The following is a 21,438-nucleotide window of genomic DNA, read 5'->3' on the forward strand; positions in this document are numbered from 1 at the left end:
TCAGGTGACAGAGAAGGGAAGAAGCCAGAGAGGAAGAACCAGAGGGGGTCACATGATGTGAGTGGAGCCAGGAAGGGGCCAGAAGTATCACATGAGAGGTTGGATTGGCCAGGGAGATTAGGGGTGGAGCTGAAGACCCACCTGACATGCAAGGGGCTGGGGGAGGGCCAAGGATGCGGCCAGCGTTTCAAGTGTCACAACCTCCTAAATAGTGATATAATGTACTGTGTAATATTCTATATTATTTTCTGCCTTTTGTCTCAGGTCTCAGGTGTTGAGTCCTGATGTCTCCTTGTTGGGTCACAGGCAGCTGAAGTATGTCTAAGCTACTGCTACAAGACATGATGATGGCATTGACTACTACATAAGGATAACAGAGGGGCCAAGGATTGGGACTTAGGGCTTAAGCCTGAGGCTTCAGGGCTCAGGCATCAGTGACCAGTGATCAGGATTTAAAATTGTGTTTATAGGGTCTGATCTAGGCCCCTCATTCACTTTCATCTCTAAATGATCCACATTCATAAGACCTGGGTCTGCTCCTCTCAAATCTACATATCTCAGGAAACTTTCTTCTTGGATTATTACCAGAAAAAATAAATTATCTTTAGGGACCATTTGTCAACAGTCCTTTAGGAAATGAGCTGATCTTACCCAATCAGAGCAATGTACATTTTGAACATACAAATCTTTTGAAATTGTTTGTTCAACCACAACCAAATTGTTAGCTTTACACTTAATATCTATAGTAGTTTTAATGCATTCAGAAAAAGGTGCAGATGTAGAGCTTGAAGGTCTAATAGCCCTTTTCCATTCAGCATTCACACACTCATCAGCTAAAGGTACAAGTAAATTTCTCTAGCATCTGGATCTGATATTGCTCTATCTAAATCCCAAGTAAATCTTTGTAAAAAGTCAGTGAAAGATTTGTGTGAACTCTGGTTTACCTTTCTGAATGACTCAAAATATTTTTCTCGTTCTTCAGTCTTGCCCCAAGCATTTAAACTTATTGTACTACATTGTTCTGAGATGTCATCATTCAACATAATTGGTATTCCTTTTTTCCCTGCTGTTTTATTATTTTAATTTATTACAATTTATTTAATTTGTATCCCGGCTTTGGCCCCCTCCATCGTCTCCTCACAATCTTACCCTCCATTCCTCTTGACTCTATGTCCCTCCCTTACTCCACTGATAGCATAGGACCTCCTCCCCTTCCACCTGATCCTAGCCTGTCAGGTCTCATCAGGACTGGCTGCATAGGCTTTCTCTGTGACCTCACATGGCTGTATTCCTCTTTTCAATTTGTATTTTCTTTACGTTTATGTGCTATAAGCCCTAATGGTGCCTCTCTCTCAACTCCTCCCAATTTTTCCTTCCTCTTCTTCCCCTTCTCCTCCCCCTTTCTGCCCAGAAAAGGAGAGCTTCCCTCCCTCCCATATCAGCCCTGTGATTTATTAAAGTGTTCATTGTATATTTTCCATTTAAAGTACTTTTTATACTTATGCATGGACTTACATGTATTATAGCTATTTTATGTAGATAATTTATAGGATGTTTATGATGTTCACATATGTTTATTGTTATTTCACACTCTTCCTTCTTTTACATTTATCCACCTTTGTATTTAGAGTACTTCCCCCATATTATCCAAATCAGATCAATTGCACACTGCTTTTTGTACTGTAATGTACAAAATGCATTGCTTCCCCACCATGTTTCCTGGTTTCTACAGTTATTCCATGGTAAATACTCACATCTGAAGATTTTGAGTTAGCTGCCTCAGAGTATAGAGAATGAGTGATATTTGTCTTTCTGGATCTGTGTTACCTAAATCAATATAATTTTTCTAGTTTCATCTATTTATATGTATGACATATGTGTTCTGTATGTATTTCTATGTATGTTTGTGTGTATATGTATTTATATTTATGTCTGACTTATGTGTTTAGATGTTTCAATTTCCTATCCATGAGAAGAGAATAGCAAGAAACATGGCTGATCAATTATTTCTGTAGTGATATATCAAGTACTTTGTGCATATGTCAAGGTATAAATCAGCTGGGTCGTATGGTACATTTATTATTACATATTTGAGAATTCTACACAATGATTTCTGCAATGGCTGAATCTGTTTAAAAGTTGCTCAACAAACTTAAGTTGTTTTACAGAGAAATGGTACCTATGGTCTGAGGATCCCTCTGTTGACCAAATGCTTAGCAACCACAATAAAATCTGAGTCCCATCTTCACCACTGCTTGAACTGATGTATGGTGCTGCACACCTGGAATCCAAGCACCCAGGATTTAGAGGCAAGATGATTGGATCAAGGTCATTTTAGTTTATATGTGATTTTAAAAGACAATACAGATGGGAGATCCTGTCACACACACACACACACACACACACACACACACACACACACACAACTAGCCTTTCCCCCTCTCACTTTCCATTTTCTCTCTCTCTCTCTCTCTCTCTCTCTCTCTCTGTGTGTGTGTGTGTGTGTGTGTGTGTGTTTAGAGAGGAATGTGGGTCCTTACTTGGATCTGGTGTTACAGACCATTGGGAGTAGCCCAATGTGAATGCTGGAAACTAAATTCAGTTCCCCTGGCAGGACAGCAAGTCCTCTTAACTGCTGAGTCATCCCTCTAGTCCCGATTTTTAGCCTGTAATTTGTGACACTCATTTTCTTGTGGAGTTTGTGAAAACATACTCCAGTCAAAACAGGCGATACAGAAGGGAAACGCTAGTCACAGATTGGCAGTAGAATACATTTATGTCTCCAGCAGAATCTTACATTTTAACTTTGGGTGTATATATATATACATATATATATATATCATGTGTGCATGGTATCTTAGTTACTTTTCTACTTATGTGATTGAAGAGTTTAAGTTAGCTTGGGTGACTCCATTTTGAAAGGAGAAGCCACAGAGGGAGACAATGCAGCCACTCCTGATGAAACCTAATAGACTAGGATCAGAAGGAAGGAAAAGAAGACCTCCCTTATCAGTGGACTTGGGGAGGGACATGGGTGGAGAAGGGGAGGAAGGGAGGAATTGGGAGGGGAGGGCGGAAGGAGCTACATGGGGGATACAAAATGAATAGTGTAATTAATAAAAAAAATTAAAAAAAGTCCCCCTCCAAAAGAAAGCTGAGTGGTATTCATGTAAAAAAAAAAGATTTATTGTCTGTGTCTGACTCCCAGTGACATAATCAAAGGTGCAGAGACCCAAGGACCAGCTACCAGGGACAGGACTTTTTACTGTAGTAGCAGGAGCAGCTGCTGTGTGTTTGACTTCGTGGACAAGGGGCGGGGCAGTGACGTCACAAAGCACCTGATCCCAACGACAGTATGGCATGGCAGAGAGATTTACAGACACGGAGAGCAGGGAAAAGGCTGTGTGGGGTCTGAGGACAAGGAGGTTTCCTGCGCCTACTTCCATGCTCCTCCCCAAGCCAACTGGTGGTAATCTAAGGAACGCATGCAAACGATGCTGGCAACAGCACCCAGCGGATTCTGGGATTTGTAGGCGACTCTGGGGCCACGGTCCAGGCAACAGAGAGGAGAGACGGAAAAAAAAAAGGGAAGACTGTTAGCATTTAAGTAGCCTGCTTCTCAGTTGCCTAGCTACCTATGATGTCATCATGTGTCACTGACCAAGTAGCTCACCTGGCAGGCATGGTTATGTGTTGTTCCTTAAGAGGTTCAACCCACCACTTTGTCTCTCTTGCCCTCTTACCCTCTTACCCTCTCCCCTTTTCTGTCGAGGCATCCCCTCCCTTCCCCCATCCTGTCTCCCTGTCTCCTTCTCTTTCTCTCTTCATATCAATCCAATAAACCTTTCATATAAAATCTGCTGTGCACATCATCATTTTTGGGTCCTAACAATCCTGGACTCTGTTAACCAGGCTGACATTGAACTCACAGAGACAGCCTGTGTCTGCCTCTCATGTGCCTGGATTAAAGGCTTGTGCAACCATGCCTGGCAAAACCTTAGATTTTTAAGGATTTGATTAAGGGAGGGTTTCGTATATCCCAATCTTTTTATAAGATTTCAGAGTGGCCGAATGAGGGGACCTCTATTATTATCTCTCTCTCTCTCTCTCTCTCTCTCTCTCTCTCTCTCTCTCTCTGTGTGTGTGTTTGTAGTTATCAGGCAGGTGGATTTCTGTTGCTATAAATCTTGTAATGGTTGGTACTTCCCTGACCAGGGAACACTGCGAAGTGAGACCTGAAAGGATAGAGGTCTGTCTGTGACTAGAAACTTTGTGTTTACATCCCGGGAGCAGAGGCCAGGCCAGAGAGTTCGTGGGTTAGCCTCCGGAGCCTCTGAGCTCCATAGTGTCTGCCCCCATCAGGGTGGATCTGGAAGCAAAGCCTGAAGGGGCAGGACTTCCGCTAACCTGCGTCACTGTCCGGACTGGTTTTCCCTTGTCAGCATCCTTCTTATTCCAAGCTGTTTGCCTAAACTCTTTGAGTCCCACTCACATGGGGAGACTGTCCATTATTCTGTCTCCCTGAAGTCCATGAGCGGCTTGTGCATGAGGCTACCACCATGTCTGCATGCATCCTGTAGGAGGTAGGTGCATGATGCCAGGGGTTCAGGCTATGCACAAGCTTGTATAGGTTATATAGGTGCTCTCTGCTGTCCTGCAGGTAACCGAGCAGGCAGGACAGTATCAATAATTTTAGGGTGCTGGAGATTGATTAGGTAAGGTGCTCTGCTCTTAGTGGTTAAGGTGCTTGGTCTCAGTACATAAGCATCTGGCCACATCTGTTGACCTGAAGGCATACACACATGCTGAACAATGAATAAATAGTGTTTAGGGTGCAGGGGGGCTGAGTAGCTAAGGTGCTCTGTGCTTACTGTTTAGGATTCTCTCAACTCAGTACATAAGGATCCTGCCACCTCTGCTGGCCTGAAGGCATACATACATGGACAAAGAAAAAAGGAGGAGGATAAAGAAGAGGAAAGGGAGGAAGAAAAGTAAGAAAGATATCTGTGTGGTTTTTACATGTTTCAATTGAAACATGGATAATATTTGGTGTTGATTTGCTTTATTTGAACCAACATACACAGTTAAGTGTGCAGGTATTCTATAGTAATCTGAATAATTGATGTTTTTCTGCACTGTAAATAAAATATTTTCAAACAGATGGAAGGTGTGGAACATGGCAAAACAACACATTATATTTAGAGTCTGTATCAAATAAGAATGGTTTCGTAAACTTTTTCAGAGAAAGCTTCTCATATTCAAAGACAAGAACTATCACTGGCTTAAAGCATTTTCTCGAGGCACCTATATTCTCCCAGTACCCAGAAGAGTCATAATTCCATAAATTCTGGATTGGCAATTTTGATTGCTCACTTCCTGCTATGTTATCTGAAAATCATAAACCATATCCAGAAAATATTTCTATAAAGATTAAACCAGAAAAAAATGATGTGATGACCATTTTGTGAGTCCAAACCACAACATATGGGATGCAGTGTATGCAGTGGCCTATGCCTTCTGTAAAATGCTATTGAGCAAAACAGAAATGGGTCTATAAAAGACTAAAACAAGCAGGGGCTTCTACCATGGCAGGGAAGCCTCACTCATAAGCACGGGAACTGTTAGAATCTAACATCATTGGTAAGTAATTTACTGTGGTCAAGCCAATACAACATTTTTTCTTATAATTAAATTTATAATTTTAAATGAGAAAGGTTCTATCACAGACTATTTGTCTATGTCGATAATTATCTGACATGATTTTGGGACTGAAAGCACTGATTTGAAGACATTAAATTTAAATATATTTCAGCAAATGTTTTCCTAGGATGAGATGAACTTCGGTCTCTGACATGAACTCAGTGGCAGGTTCCTTGAACACCCCCCCCCTAAGTAGCCTGACCAGGCCACAGAGGAAGACAATACAGCCAGTCCTGATGAGACCTGATAGGCTAGGGGCAGAAGGAAGGGGAAGAGGACCTCACCTATCAGTGCACTTAGAGAAGTGGTTGGGAGGAGATGAGGGAGGACACTACAGATGGGATTCAAAGGGAATAAACTGTAATAATATAAAAAAATTAATAAAAATGACAAAGAAGTCATAAAAAGATGTATGGGTAATCAATGTAAAAATATAACAAGTTAAAAAAAATTAAATTTTTATAATTTCATCCAATATGTCCAATACCATAAGATACAGACAAAGGGATCAGATCCAAAGCAGCCATTTCACCTAAAATACAATCTATATTTATGACACAAAACTTTAAGAAGATCCTTTTGTGGATGATAAATAGCTTGTTCTACAGTCAGCAGTAATTGAAAAGTAAATGCTTTCACAGGTTATATAAGGTAAGTTGAAGGTGAAACTAAAACTGTGTTTCCATTATTAAATTTTAGAACACAGACAGTGCTCATGAGCCCAGGCCATATCTCAAGATGTTAGTGATAAGTATAATGTTTGGGTTTCAAACCAACAAGATATAAACTTAGGACTCATTTAAACGTACATTAAGCCTTCAAGGAGAGTATCATTGAGAAGATGGCTGAGCAAGTCAATTGAACTTTTCATTCAGTCAATGGTAAGTAAATAAAAGAACTGTGAATGTTTAGTATACTATGTATTTTTTAGTATTATGGGAATCAGTAATATTTGACATTGATATTGACATAGTCTGTAATCACGGCTTCTAGTCATAGTATATTAGGTAAGTTAGTACATCTCTTGTACACATAACTGTGTACCTATATAGAAGTTCTTTAACACAAGTTATTAATTAGTTAACAATATTAGGTTGCATTATTAATTTTCAGAAGTTTAGTTTTTTGTTATCAAGATAATACTGGTATCTCAACAAAAATTTGGAATATCTTTCCTTTAATTTATCCTTTTCCCTTCTGTGGAATACTTTCAGGAGTATTGCAGTGAGTACTTTGAGACCCCTGTAAAATTCATGCTGAATATCTGGAGCTAGGCTTGCTTTCTTTTATTTTTACATTTAATTGAGAGATTTAAATTACTGTTTCTATCATGTTTGTGATGTGTCTGTTTAAATAATTTACTTCATCTTGATTTAATGTTGTTAGATTTTATAACTGTAGAAGTCTACTTTTTTACAATTTAAAGTTTAGTTGAATGAAGACATTTAAAATATGAACCTATGATTCTCTGCTTTCCTCACTGCACATTGTAGTGTCTGTTAAATCAGGATTGTTGCAGTTGACATGGAATTAAAAGAGAGAAGATGGGTATTTCCAAGTGGAGGATTTTTCTCTCAAACAGAACACTGACGCATTAGACTTTTGAGGGGGGAGTGGAGATTCTGTACTGTAGTACCATGGGCTGCAGGTTTTAAGTGGCTTGATGGGGAGAAGAACATATTGTGGTGGTTCAGTGTCTAAATTTCTGGCCTTAGTCCTGCCTCTGAGGTTTCATTAATGAATTGTGTATGGTGGCAGTTATTCTTGAGCATGGGGTAGTTTGGGGGGAAGCATTTTATAGTCTGAGATTTTTTTCTTTGTTAATGTTTCTATTGCTATGATCCAACATTGTGTGTGTGTGTGTGTGTGTGTGTGTGTGTAATAACAATGAAAAAAGACACCATAATTTTACAAAAGAGCAATGAGGAATGGGAGTGTTTGGAAAGAGGAATGAGGAGAGGTAATGACGAAGTTATATTATGCTTAAAGTTATATCAGAATTGAAAAATAATAGAAATAAAAATAATAAATCAAATCACTATCATTGATGTATTAAACTTTCTTGAAGGCAGCAAAAATTCTAATTGATTTTTTTGTTTAACAATCTTTGCCACTTTGTTGTAGAATTGAGTCTGTTACTACTCAGGTTTTACTGGAACATGTTTATAAATTCCCATTATTTTGTTGATTTTGGTGTTATCCTTAGATTTTCAAAAAATGATTATGATTGGTTGCTTTCATTCTTATATTTAACTATAATTTAACTACAATCACTTAGAATATTCAGTTTACTAATAAAAGGATATATATTGTTCAGCCCTGAAAACATACCTACAGATTGCATTATAAAAAATCATCAGTTTATATTTCAAAATACATGTATATAACACATGAAATAACAATGAATAAAGAAGCCGTGAATTTGAAGGTGAGCAGTTGGGAACATGTGGGAAGGCCTGGAGGGAGAAAATGGAAGGAAGAAATTTTGTAATGAAATTATAGCCTTAAAATAATTTGTAACTGTTAATATCCAAAAGTCAATACCCAGGGTGGAAAAAGTGAGGCAGGTAAATTCATGGTCAGGGACTGATATTTGTATCTTACTCTATACCAAAATTTAATTTATTTGGGCATCTTGATGAGGAAATAATGCTGCTTTAGCAATTGAGCTACTTAAGGCTTTCTGCTCACTCTGCCACCAAAATCACTCTTTCCCTAATGTCCTCATTGTTTAACAACAGATGATCTTAATTAGACTGACAAAGAGCTCCAGGCTTGTTTAATCAGAGACTTTCTTCAGGCCTCTATGGGATCAGTGGCAATCCTCTGTCCTCTCTCTGAGGTAAGCTCAGAGGACTGATAGAGATTTAGGGGCCCATTTACCCTCTGCAATTGAAAGAGAAATGGAGATAAAGAGAGAAGTCTCAGGCACATAAGCTCACTGAATAAAAGTAGATGGAACAAGAAATTTAACTAAGAAATTCCCACAAGCTTACATATGATGATGATGATGATGATGATGATGATGATGATGATGATGATTTCAGCTAGCATCTCCCCTGCTGAAACTGTAGCATATTAAGGCTGCCCTTGGGGAAAATATCTTCGACCAGCTGTTATGGCTTACACATAGACAAATAGTCATGCTTACACATAAACAAATGATCAGACATATAAACCTGTGTATACTCATGCATATATTGCATGGGTGATAAAAAGGAGCTCCTTGTAGCTAGGGAATTGACATACATTCAAAAACATGTACAAAAAAAGACATATTTCATGCAAACATATCAATATATATATTTACAATTCATAGATGAAGCAAATCCCAATGGGCTTCAATGCTTCTATTGTCTTTTCATAGCTTTTATATTTCTGAAACAAAGGAATTACTTCATAGTCAAAAATGTTTACAGATAAAGATGAATTTGAAAATGCAACAGATTACATGTATTTTCATTAAAACTAAACATTTCATATTTGGGTATCCATTATAGAAGTTCATAGTGACAAAGGTTGACAAGTATTAAAGGTTAACAGGGTCGAAGAGGTTGCAAGGAGATATATGTCCCCATTATATTTTGGGTTTGGTGACCAGTAAACATCCCTATATTTATGGTGTGTACAAGAATTAATGGAGCCATCCCTAGAGTGAGAACTTCTCTGAAGCCACAAATCTATCTCAATCCTTGTGAGGCATTGGGAGGCATCCAGAAAGGTATTTATTGCTGCCATAAAATTGTAAAATTGTTTTAGAACAAGTTAACTTCTAAGATTGTTTTAGTCAAATCAGGAATTCCATAATCAGGAATTAATTCATGTGAACAGCATTGCATCTTCATAGAGATCCCATAGAAAGTTATCCAATCAGAGATTGTAAAAACCCAAAAAGTGAGTGTTCATGCCAAGCCAGAAATTTTGAGACACAGTAGCACAGAATAAAGGAGTGTCAGTGTCTGGAGCAATTCTGGGTGCATTGGGATTCAGACCTTATGAAATACCAGCTCTCCCTTCCAGAAAGCTCACATGCCTTTTGAACTTCCCCAAATGAATGGCTCTTAGTCTCAAAAATTAAACAAATAAAATAAAAATTTCAAAGAAGTAATCATGGTCTAAGAAAGCACTGCAAATGGAGAGCACACTAAATTAATCTTCCAGCTCCTCAATTTTACAAAGAGAGGGACTATATTTTGCCCTTTCTTTTCCTTGAATTTTATTCAATCCCATCAACTATATAAGCAAAGAAAATATAAGCAAAGAAACATTGGTGATTTTATTTATTCTTTTGATTATTTCCTATATTTATCAGTTATAATTTCATAATTACCCCTACTTTTTCTTCCAAACACTCCCATACACATATATTTTCCAGTGTAACAATAGCTATAATGAGGAAATAAAATCTTATATCAAAATGCCTGATCCTCTGTCTCTTAAATGTTTGTACTCCTTCCTTCTCCATTACAAAAAAAAGTTTCTAAAATTTCTGATAAAGATCACACTTATCTGTGAATATAATGATAGATATTTAGGATGAGGTTAGGAATTTTTTAGGTTGGTTATTGCCAAGATATGTGTGTCTTTACTTCATCCTTAGGATTATCATGTGATGTCGATCATTGTTGTGGTTCATCAGCATCACAGCAATGTAGGACTGTTGTTTGACAATCCTTATTGATATTTTACTATCCTCTCTTTTGTATTTCTCTCAATCTCACCTCCCTGATTATAACGCCCTCATATTTTTCCCATTTCCTCTTTGAAATCAGTTATACCCCGCTGTATTCTACTGCCTCCAGTGCAGCACCATTCTCACCTTGGAAACGGTCCCTTTTTAATTCCTAGTTTTTGCAGTAACTGCCAGATATAGACTCATATCTGAGTACATACATACTCAGGTTTCAGCTATGTTTTTCTCTTAGAAGAGAAAATATGTGAAGTCTGTCTTTCTGAGCTTGAATTACCTTGAATAACATGCTTTTTTACTAGTTCCACCCATTTAGCTGCAAATTTTATTTTCTCAACTATTGAATAATAATTCATTTTAAAATCATGAACTAATGAACCAATATGTATTTCATTTTTGAGGTTATAATATAATTACATAATTTTCTGCCTTCTCTTTACTTCCCTCCAAATATTCCCAAATACCTCTCCTGTCTTTCTTTCAAATTCATGATCTTTTTTTCATGAATTCATATTATGTCAATATATGTTTGATATAGACTTCTAATTATAAGTTACTTATTCTAATAATGTAACGTCTATGCATGTTTTCAGGGCTGGCTGTTCGCTTTTGGATAAGTAACTGATCTTATGCCCTTTCCTGGGAAGAATATTTATCCCACTGTCAGTCTTTATTAGTTCCCTATAAATTTTTGCATGGGATTGAGGCCACTGGTTTCTTCCTGGAGCATGTTTGCATGTCTATTAGCATTTTTTCAATGTTTAGTTTGTGTTTATGCAGGAATATTGGTAAGCCTTTTTTCTTTATTTTTTTATATTGGTATGTCTTCTAGGTGTAGCTTCTGGTATTAGTAGAAGACACACTACCCAAACATACTCTGATCCTCTGCCTTATATAACTTTTTTTCATCACTTGTTTTGCATGATCACTGTGCCTTAGATCTGGAAATTATTTTGTAGATGTATCAGGTGTGACTGTTCTCCAGAGTTCTGCCTTGTGATTGGTTGTGGTCGTGCTTGTTGTTGCAAGGAAAAGATTCTTTGGTCAGTGGTGAACTATACATATCTGTGTGCATTATTAAAAAAATATTTAGGTTGTAACATGTTTATATTCATGCATGGACTTACATGTATTATAGGAATTTTATGTAAATAATTCATAGTATGATTGCTTAAAACTCTTTCAAAATATTTATTGTTATTTCACTCACTTCCTTCTTTCATATTTATCCACCTTCATATTTAGAATAACTTCCACACATTATTACAAGTAGATCAATTTTTTTTTGCCATTGTATTGCTTGCCCATCATGTTTCCTTGTTTCTACAGTTGTTCCATGGTGAATATTCACATCAGAACATTTGGAGCTAAATGCCCCAGAGTAGAGAATGAGAGATATTTGATTTCTGGATATGGGTTACCTAAATTATAAATTTTCTACTTACACGTATTTATGTGTATGATATTTTTCTTATCCATTTATCATGTTAAAGATATTTATGAGTTTCCACTTCCTACCTATTGTGACTAAAATAGCAATGAAGGTGACTGACCAAGTATTTCTAGAGTGGGTTGTTTAGTCATTTTTACATATGTCTAGGAAAAGTGATTTATGGTAGATTTATTTTTCCCTTTTAGAAAATCCTCTACACTTTTTTTTTTTTTCTGGAATGGCTTAACTTGTTTAAAATCTCCCTGGCACGGACCAGCCCAGTCGGGCTCCCGTTGTCCGCGGGAGAACAAGGCTTTAGACAGGAAGACACGGTTTCGGCAAAGAATTGACAGACAGAGACACCTTGATGGTTTTGACTCTGCTGCAACTTTACTGAAATCAAGCTAGTATTTTTATAATGATTTCACAAAAGGCACCTTAAAATGGCATACTTCCCAGAACATTCAGACTTTTACCAAGAATACAAAGTTTACATTTTAACTCAAAATGCAATGAAACATAAAGCAGTACCCATGAATAATCTTGGCCTAAAAACTTTTTGATCAGAGCAAACAAAGAAAAAGAAACCTCAAATATAGTTTCATTATTGCTAACCAATGAAGAGGAAAGTCAGGAGCTAAGTCAGATGCCTGCCAAAGTCCCTCTCTATATCAAAATCTAACTATACCTTTGTTAACCCTCTTCCCATATGTCCTGCCCAAGATTTTTGATCTTCTCTAGGAACAAGGCACTGAAGGGAGGGGGAAACTCCTGTCAGCTGCACCTCTTATGCTATTATATTTAAGAAGGAGCCTATTATTATTTTAGTATTCTTAATGCCTATTAATACTAAATCTAATTCATTACTTTCCTTAAACTTATTTTTATTAAAGCCTTTAACAATCTAATAATAATAAATTTCTTTATAAAGTTAGTTGTGCTGTTTCAGGTGTCACAGAGAAAGATCAAAGAATTCATTATTCCAGCCCCAGAGCCACAACTGAAGAAGCGTAGAAATCTCAGAACACGTCTCTTTTCCAAGTGGGATGAGTTTGCCAGGGACCTTCCAGGGGGCATTATTTCCGGGGAAATCATATCCCCCGCCCTGTAGCTTATGCTACTATGGCGACACTGGCGTGGGTGTGGCATCTCCCCCTTTCTTGTTTTTAAGATGCAATTCAAACAAATCTCGCTCTACAGTGCGGATGGAGTGGAGCAGTAATTTAAAAAGACAAGGAAACAGGAGCACAACCAATAAAAATAATAAAATCAGGGCCCCTATCATCACTAAATAATGAATCCAATTCAAAGGATTTAAATTTCTAATTCCTGACTCTAAATCAGAAGCTAAAGAACTCAAACTTGCTTCATCCAAATGAGCCTTGCTAATAGCTGCTATATTCTTTTGCAAACTATCTAAATCATGAGTAATATCCGTATCTTTCCAAACTCCTTGTAAATGATTTTTTTTTTACCTTTTCCCATTGGTCAGAAGCATTGTATGGTAAAGGTGTAACACAAATATATGAGAAGGCAGCATGGCATCGAGTTTCCATCCTCGTGCTAATATTAACCATATCTTGTCCCAAGGCTAAAACTGCTTCCTCCAGCGCATTTATCTTGGATTCTAAGTTTTTATCTATAATAAATTGTTCTAAAAGGGCTAAAGAAATATTTTTATTCATCTCATTAATAAAATCTGCTGTATGTATCTCTTGAACTAACGCTGTAGTAGCAATAGCAAAGGTGGTCAAAATTGCAATTAATGCTGAAATCCCTAAAATAAGTGCTGCAACAAATCTCTTAGGCCTAATCAATTTACTTAGCTTTTCTAAAATCTTTAAAGCAGTATTCTCATACCATTCTTTTTCCTGTAAATCAACAGGAAGCATAACATAAGCAGGTCTCTTAACTAAAATCATAACAGCAATGTTCTTATCCAAACTAGAATCAAGACAATTAGTAACCCTGCAAGCTACACAATGAATTTTATAAGAATTTCCAACATGAGTTATATTAATTTGAGAAATATATCCCATAAGAAGAGCAAAAGCATAAGCAACACATGCCCTGGTTGCCAAAGGCACAGAATTTTTCCTTTTAGGCCTTTTTTGTAAAATCATATTGGCACTAGCTGCCAATCTAAACAACTCATGATGTGAAACTGTAGCATTGGTCTTAGGATCTCTAGAGACCCAAATAGGTTCCACATAACCAGGTGAAAACCATCTTTGTGCTTTTTGTCCCAATCCTGGAGGATATATCCATTGAACTTATCTGAATTATTTTTTAAATATTCAGTATAATCATAATTACCTGAAACAATTGAAAAATCCCAAACCTCCATATGGGTCCCTACAGGCACATATTTAGCTGCAGCCTGAGGGAAGCCACATTCTAACCATTTAGGGGCACCTGTAAGGCTACTTTCTCAAAATTGATCTTTATCTCTAAATTTCTCTGCACAAAGAGGGAGAGGCATAAAAGGAGTCTTTTCAAAAGTTACATTATAATTAAGGTACCCCAAAGTAGAAATTTGAAGCTCCCACATTAATCTTTTATCATTTTTTCTTCTGCCTTTAACTGTCAAATCAGGAGCATCTGTAAGAAAAGTTTGATAATTTATAGGCAGACAACCATATGGTGGAGATCCTTTTAGGGCAATGCAAATGGGGAGCAAATCAGTTCTGCCCTCAAAATTTAAATAAGCTGAGCTATTTATTCTTCCCTCATAATCCTGAAAACCTCCGAGAAGTTCAGTATCATTAGTTAGTACTTTCACATAATCTGGATCCATCCAACCCACAGGGTGTATAAGGGGTGGTTTTGGTACATAAGCCCAATAACTTTTACTATGCACAACAGCATTCTGACACATAAGTAATGACAATACAGCCAGAAATATGAATTAAGGGGTTTTAGGCTTTTGTTGAGCCTTCACCAATCCCTCTGCTTCTCTCATCAGGTGTTTCAGTTGTGTCCATGTTGTCATTTTCTTGGGCATCAACGAGAGCTTCTGCAGCTTCGCTTCCATTTTTCTCCTTTTTTGCTTTTGTCTTTTTTGTTGCCGTCTTGATATTAGCCGGCTGGATGAGTCTATCTGGGATCCAGATGGGGGAGTCGGCATCCTGTGGAAACACACATGCATATCCCCTTCCAGAGGAAATTAGAACATCCGGTCCCTTCCAGGATCCGGTTAACAAATCCTTCCAATATACTTGTAGAAGCTGTTCATTTTTAAGCCCAGACTAATGTTTCATAGCAGGAGTATTGCCCTGCTCATCAGTATTTAAATGGTTTAATACAAACAATGAATGGCTCAACAAATGACCAGGCGAGAAATAAGTGTGAGATTGTTTAAGTCTGATAATTTGATTTTTTAATATTTGATGTGTTCTTTCAATAATTGCCTGTCCTCGGGGATTATATGATATACCTGTCACATGATCTATGTTCCAGCTCTGTAAGAATACTGCAAGGGCTTTTGATGTATATGCCAGAGTATTATCAGTTTTTATTCTTCTTGGACGTCCCATAGTTACAAAACATTAGATAAGATGTTGAATGACATCCTTGGCAGCCTCTCCTGTTCTTGCTGAGGCAAATATCATATGAGAGTATGTGTCCACAGTAACATGGACATATGCTAATTTCCCAAATTCCGGAACATGAGTAACATCCATTTGCCATAGTGATAAAGCTTTAAGTCCTGTAGGATTAACCCCCATCTTTAATGGATGGTACACCTGAGGACACTTGCCACAGTCTTTTACAATTTGTCTTGCCTCTTGTAATATGAAATAACCTTTTAAGAGCTAATGCATTTTGATGATGTAAAGTATGGCTTTCTTGAGCTTCTAATATATTCATTATTGTTCCTCTTGTTAAGGCGTCTGCCATGTAGTTTCCTTGCCTTAATGGACCAGGTAATTTCGAATGCCCTCTGATGTGGCCTACAAAATTTTTTTCTATTCTATTTTTAATTAAAATTGGTAAATCCCAAAGTAAATGGATAATTTGAAAATGCCCTGTTAAAAGAGCAGTTTCTATTGCTGGAAAAAGAATAGCCACATATCTTGAATCTGTGTAAAGATTAAATTTTTCTGAGAAGGTTTGAAAAGCCAAGATAACCACTTTGATTTCTGCCTTTTGAGCAGAAGTCTGTACATCCTGTCTCACTAGTGGTTCTCTGTCTGGAGCATAAACTGCAAACCTTCCATTAGAGGAACCATCTATGAAAATGCAGAGAGCAGCATCTAAAGGCTGCAGGGAACATTTTCTGAGGAAAATTACCTCTGTTTCTTTAAAGAATTTTGTTAAAGGATGTCAAGGGTAGTGATATTTAATTTTTCCTGAATAGCCCTATAGTGCTATTCCCCAATCTTAATCTTCCATTAATAATATATCTGTTTGTTTTTTATTATATGGAACAATTATATTATGCATTTCTTTTCCAAATAATTCTTTTGATCTCATTCTTCCTTTGCTTATAATTAAGGGACACATATATGGATAAGAAGCAAGCATTTTTGCTTGAGTATGGGGTAAATGCACCCATTCTAAAATCACATTTTGCCATAAACATCCTGTAGGAGTATATGGTGTTTTGAAAATAATTAAGTCCCATTCTTGATTGTAAGCTATCTGCTTAACCTTTGCTTTATTTAATTGTTCTTCCACCAAAACCAATGCTTTAATGGCTTCAGGAGTCAGATTCCTGGGAGACTTGATTAGAATCCCCTTGTAATAACTGAAACAAAGGACTCTATTCTCCTGTGGTTAATTTTAAATAAGGCTTGACCCAATTAATATTGCCTAGTAATTTTTGGAAGTCATTCAATGTTTGTAATTTATCCAGCCTGATAGATATCTTTTGAGAACTTATATAGTCATCATAAATTAATTGACCCAAATAACTTAATGGCCTATTCTTTTGAACCTTATCTGGAGCTATAATTAAACCAAATTTAGTAAGTTGCTTAATAGTATAAGCGAGAAGCTCTTGTATAACTTCCCTGGAGAAATGGGCCAACAATATATCATCCATATAATGAATAATATATGCATCCTTATATCTCTTTCTGACTTCCTTTAAAGGTTCATCCACAAACTTTTGACACAAAATTGGACTATTTTTCATCCCTTGAGGTAAAACTTTCCAATGATACCTCCTATACGGATGTTTTAGGTTTACTGATGGAACACTAAAAGCAAATCTTTTACAGTCTTTTGGATATAACTTTATTGTAAAGAAACAGTCCTGCAGATATATTACTATTATTTCCCATCCCTTAGGATCTGCTACAGGAGAGAGGAGGCAAGGTTGTAACACCCCCATATCAGTCGTTGTAGCATTAACAGCTCTAAGGTTTTGCAAAAGTCTCAATTTTCCTGATTTCTTTTTAATAACAAATATTGGAGTATTCCGAGAACTATTGCTTTCTTCTATATGTCCTTTATCTAACTGTTCTTTTACTAGATGTTCTATAGCCTGTATTTTTTCTTCTGTAAGGGGCCACTGATTGAGCCATACAGGCTATTCTGACTTCCAATTAATTTTATCTGCATAAAATGAGCTTCTAGTGGATCTTATAAAAAATGCTGATTGCTTAGATTATCTTAGGTAACTAATTTTACATTCATCTCTTTCACCATATCTCTGCCCCATAATGAAAATGGCAAGGATAGTAAAACATAGGGCTGAATCATTCCTGATTTTCCCTCTAGTTCTCATTTTAACATCTGAGAACTTTGAGCTACATTAGATGCCAACCCTAGCCCTAGTAAAGAGGAAGAAGTCCTTTCACAGGGCCAAGAGGAAGGCCAATTTATTCCTGCTATACAAGTTTTGTCTGCCCCTGTATCCATAAGGCCTTGCAGATTTTTTCCATTTATTTTAACTGTCATAAATGGTCTTTCAAAACCTATGTCTTGTACCTAGGCCACAACATCTGAGGAGCCAAACTGACCTTGCCGTCTTTCCTGTTTTAAAACTGGATTTGGTAAATTTACATAAGGCAACAACTACAATTGAGCTATTCTTTGTCCTTTATGTAGCTGTATAGTTTCCTTTAATGGCTTTACCACAGAACCTCAAAGTTTCTCTTATAATTTGAGCTTCAGCCGATCATTAAACCAACCGTGCCTTGAGGTAAAGTCCCTAGAAAGAAGGTGGAGATTAAGGTTACTCCATCCCATGATGAAAGAATTATATCTTTATTCACAAAGAGGTCCAGACCAGCACTTCCTGGAGTGGCCCTAGGCAAATCATGGAGAGTAAATTCTGGAGCTTCAGGATTGAGTAAACTCTTTGGTTTACAATTTCTTCCTCTCTTTTTGCTTCAGGGCTGAGAGGTTGCTCCTCATTTAGTTTTTTTTTTTTTGTCTCATCCTCTGAATTTTCCTCTTTTTCTCCTATCAGAGAAGTTCCACCGTTGTGGAACTTGGATTTGCATTCATTTTTCCAATGTTTCCCCTTTTCACATTGAGGACAGATACCAGGAGCAGGACCCCTTTTTGACCTCCCCTGTGTATCTTCCCCTGGACACATTCTTTGTATGTGCCCTGTTCTTCCACACTTAAAACATGTGGGTTTGGAGGAGTCTCTTTTCCCTCCTCCATGAGTATTCTTAACATAGGTGCTGAATGTCTGACCTTTCATGGCTGCTACATATGCTATGGCTTGCATGACGGCTGGTGAGGCATGCACACAAGCCTTTACGTAATCTTGAATAGATCCTGTCTTTCTCAGAGACCTAATCAGGTCCTGGCATAGGAAATTTGCATTTTCCCATGCTAATTGCTTTAACAATATTTCTGTTCCCTCAGATGGAAACAACATCTTATTGATTGCCTCCTCAAGTCGAGACACAAAGTCTTGATATGATTGCTCATTTGTCTGCTTGATTCCTGATAAAGTAGTTCCCTTGGTTCCAGGGGGTGGCAATTTTCTCCATGCTTGGGCAGCATTATGTGTAATTGCTTCCAAGACTTCTCTTGGTATTTTTACTTGAGATTGAGGAGTAGTATAGTCTCCCATCCCCAGCAGCATATTTATCCCTGGTTTTGTCACTCTTTTCTTTATAAATTTGGTTAACAGTAACTTTTGATCTATCCTCATAATCAGTTCTCCAGAGAACATAATCTCCAGGACTCAAGGTAGCCTTAGCAGTTTGGTGCCAGTCATATGGAGTTAACCAATGACTTGCAACCATATCCAACACCTGCAAAGTATAAGGAGTGGAGGCCCCTGAAGTCTTTACAGCAGCTTGCAGCTCTTTTAAAATTTTTAATGGAAGAGGTTCCCAAGTAGGTTCCTCATCATTCATTCCTTCCACTACTGGAAAGGTAAATGTTAAATCTCCTTTTCTTCTAGCTTCTTCCATAGCTCCTCGAAAACCAACAGGCACCAGAGGCTTTCTCCTCCTACCAACTCTATCTTTTTCTTGTTTTTTTTTAGACGCTAGAGCCACCAAAGGAGGATCTTGATCATGAAAATGATCCTGTCTTCAGAGGGCTCATATTTAGCTGCCTCATCCTCCAGATCATCATCATCAAAAGGATCATCATCATTCTAATTTTTACTAGATGAGGAGGATTCATATTTAATGTGCTTAAATTTTAAAGATGACTTATTTTTAGTTCCATAGGATTTGGTGGGGTGATTAATAGGTTCCGCCTCATTCGTCTGATCTAGAGACACAGAGGTTTCATGAACCATACCTTCAAAATCTGACTCATTCGTTAATAATTCTCTCATTTGTAGCCAGAAAAGATAAGCATGTTTGGGGAGTTCCTCTTCTCCGTGTTCTTGTAAATATTTTCTTATCTCTTTACCCACTCATTTCCGATCAGCTAAAGTCAACGAGCCTTCAGCCGGGAACCAAGAGCTGACCTTCTTAATAAAATCAAGAAAGACTTTCAAGACCTTTTCTGAAACTCTAAAGCCACGATTTGCTAACATATGTTTTGAAACCGAGAGGAACATTTTCTCTTGCTTTGATTCAGATTGCCCCATGTTTCTATTTCTGATTATTTGCACTTAACTGCTCTTCTTTATCAGCAGAACTGCAGTTTCCTGGTGAAAGCCTTACCCGTTGCCTTGAAAGAAAGAAAAGAAAGAAAAGAAAAATATTACCTGTCCAAACAGCCCTGTTTGAAGCGCCACCTGCCATGGACTGACCCAGCCGAGGTCCCACACCCGTGGGAACTCAGAGATTTGGATATCAGGAAGGCACGGTTTCGGCGAATGACAGTCAGAGACGACACCGAGATAGCTTTGACTCTGCTGCAATTTTACTGAAGTCAAGCTAATAATTTTATATTAATTACACAAGGAAACACCTTAAAGTTGGCATACTTCCCGGAACACTTAGATTTTTACCAAAAATACAAAGTTTACATTTTAACTCAAAAGTGTAGCCAAACATAAAGCAGTGCCCACAAGAAATCTTGGCCTAGGAACTTTTTTATCAAAGCAAACAAAAAACAAAACAAACAAACAAACAAAAAACTCAAACTGCAGTTTTATTATTGCTAACTAGTGAAGAGGAAAGTCAGGAGCTGTAATAGTCCTCTGAGCCAAGTCAGATACCTGTCAAAGTCTTTCTCTGCATTAAAGTCTAAATACACCTTTGTTAACCATTCTCCCATATGTCTTGCTAAAGATATACGATCTTCCTTAGAAAGAAGACACCAAGGGGGACACGATCGAGCCAGCTGTACTTTTTTATGCTATCTTTTCCTAAAGAGGAGCCCACTATTTTTTCACTATTCTTATAATGCTTTCTGATACTGAATCTGATTCATTACTTCGTTTAAAAATTTATTTTTCTTCCACTCTATTCTTGCTAAAGCTTTTAATAATCTATCAAAGATATGTTTCCTTGAATAGTTAATTGTGCTGTTCCAAAAATCACAGAGAAAGAACAAAAGGCTCATTAATCCAACCCTGCAACCGAGGAAGTGTAGGAATCTTGGAGTACATCTTTTTGGCTTAAGTGGCCAGGGGAGACACATTGCCAGTGACCTCCAGGGAGCCTATTTCCTAAGGAAACTTATCTTCCATCTAGTAACACAATCTTTTGATATGCTACATTGACGACGCTGCAGTAGGTGTAGCAAGATTTATTTAATTAACCTAGAGCACAATGCTGGGCAATATTTACTCCATACTAAACCTCCAAGACCACAAAGTTTCCTACTATTCAGATTTCACCCATTATACTTGCTTTTAGTCATATTTTAGGTCTGGTTCTTAGCTCCAGCTCCACGTGGTTCTAAGACCTCTCCTGTCTGTTCTCCTCCTCTCCTTTCCTGCCTCTTTCTTCTTCCTCCCACTCTGGACCAGGATGTCCCAACCTATCCTCTCTATTGCTCAGCATTGTGGCTGGTTGTTTTATAGAATATACAAAGAATGAATGGTGGCATATTTACACAAACTTGAGACAGGTAATGATTAGAATAAGCAATGTCCAGTCTGAAACCAGGTAGTGGGGGAAAGAAATCAGCTTTTGAATGAACAAGGGTAAATTGTATACATTCCAAAAGAACATTATACCAACTATTTTATTTATTTATTTATTTATTATTATTTAATGCAGTGTTCTGCCTGCAC

General features: G+C 37.4%; 1 protein-coding gene across 1 annotated transcript in view; it reads left to right on the top strand.

The window, feature by feature from the left end:
• Positions 1-21,438, top strand: part of LOC110540592 (vomeronasal type-2 receptor 116-like) — a 317,214-nt gene that overhangs the window by 124,162 nt on the left and 171,614 nt on the right.

Source organism: Meriones unguiculatus (genome assembly GCF_030254825.1).
Source record: "Meriones unguiculatus strain TT.TT164.6M chromosome 13 unlocalized genomic scaffold, Bangor_MerUng_6.1 Chr13_unordered_Scaffold_40, whole genome shotgun sequence".
Lineage (NCBI taxonomy): Eukaryota > Metazoa > Chordata > Mammalia > Rodentia > Muridae > Meriones > Meriones unguiculatus.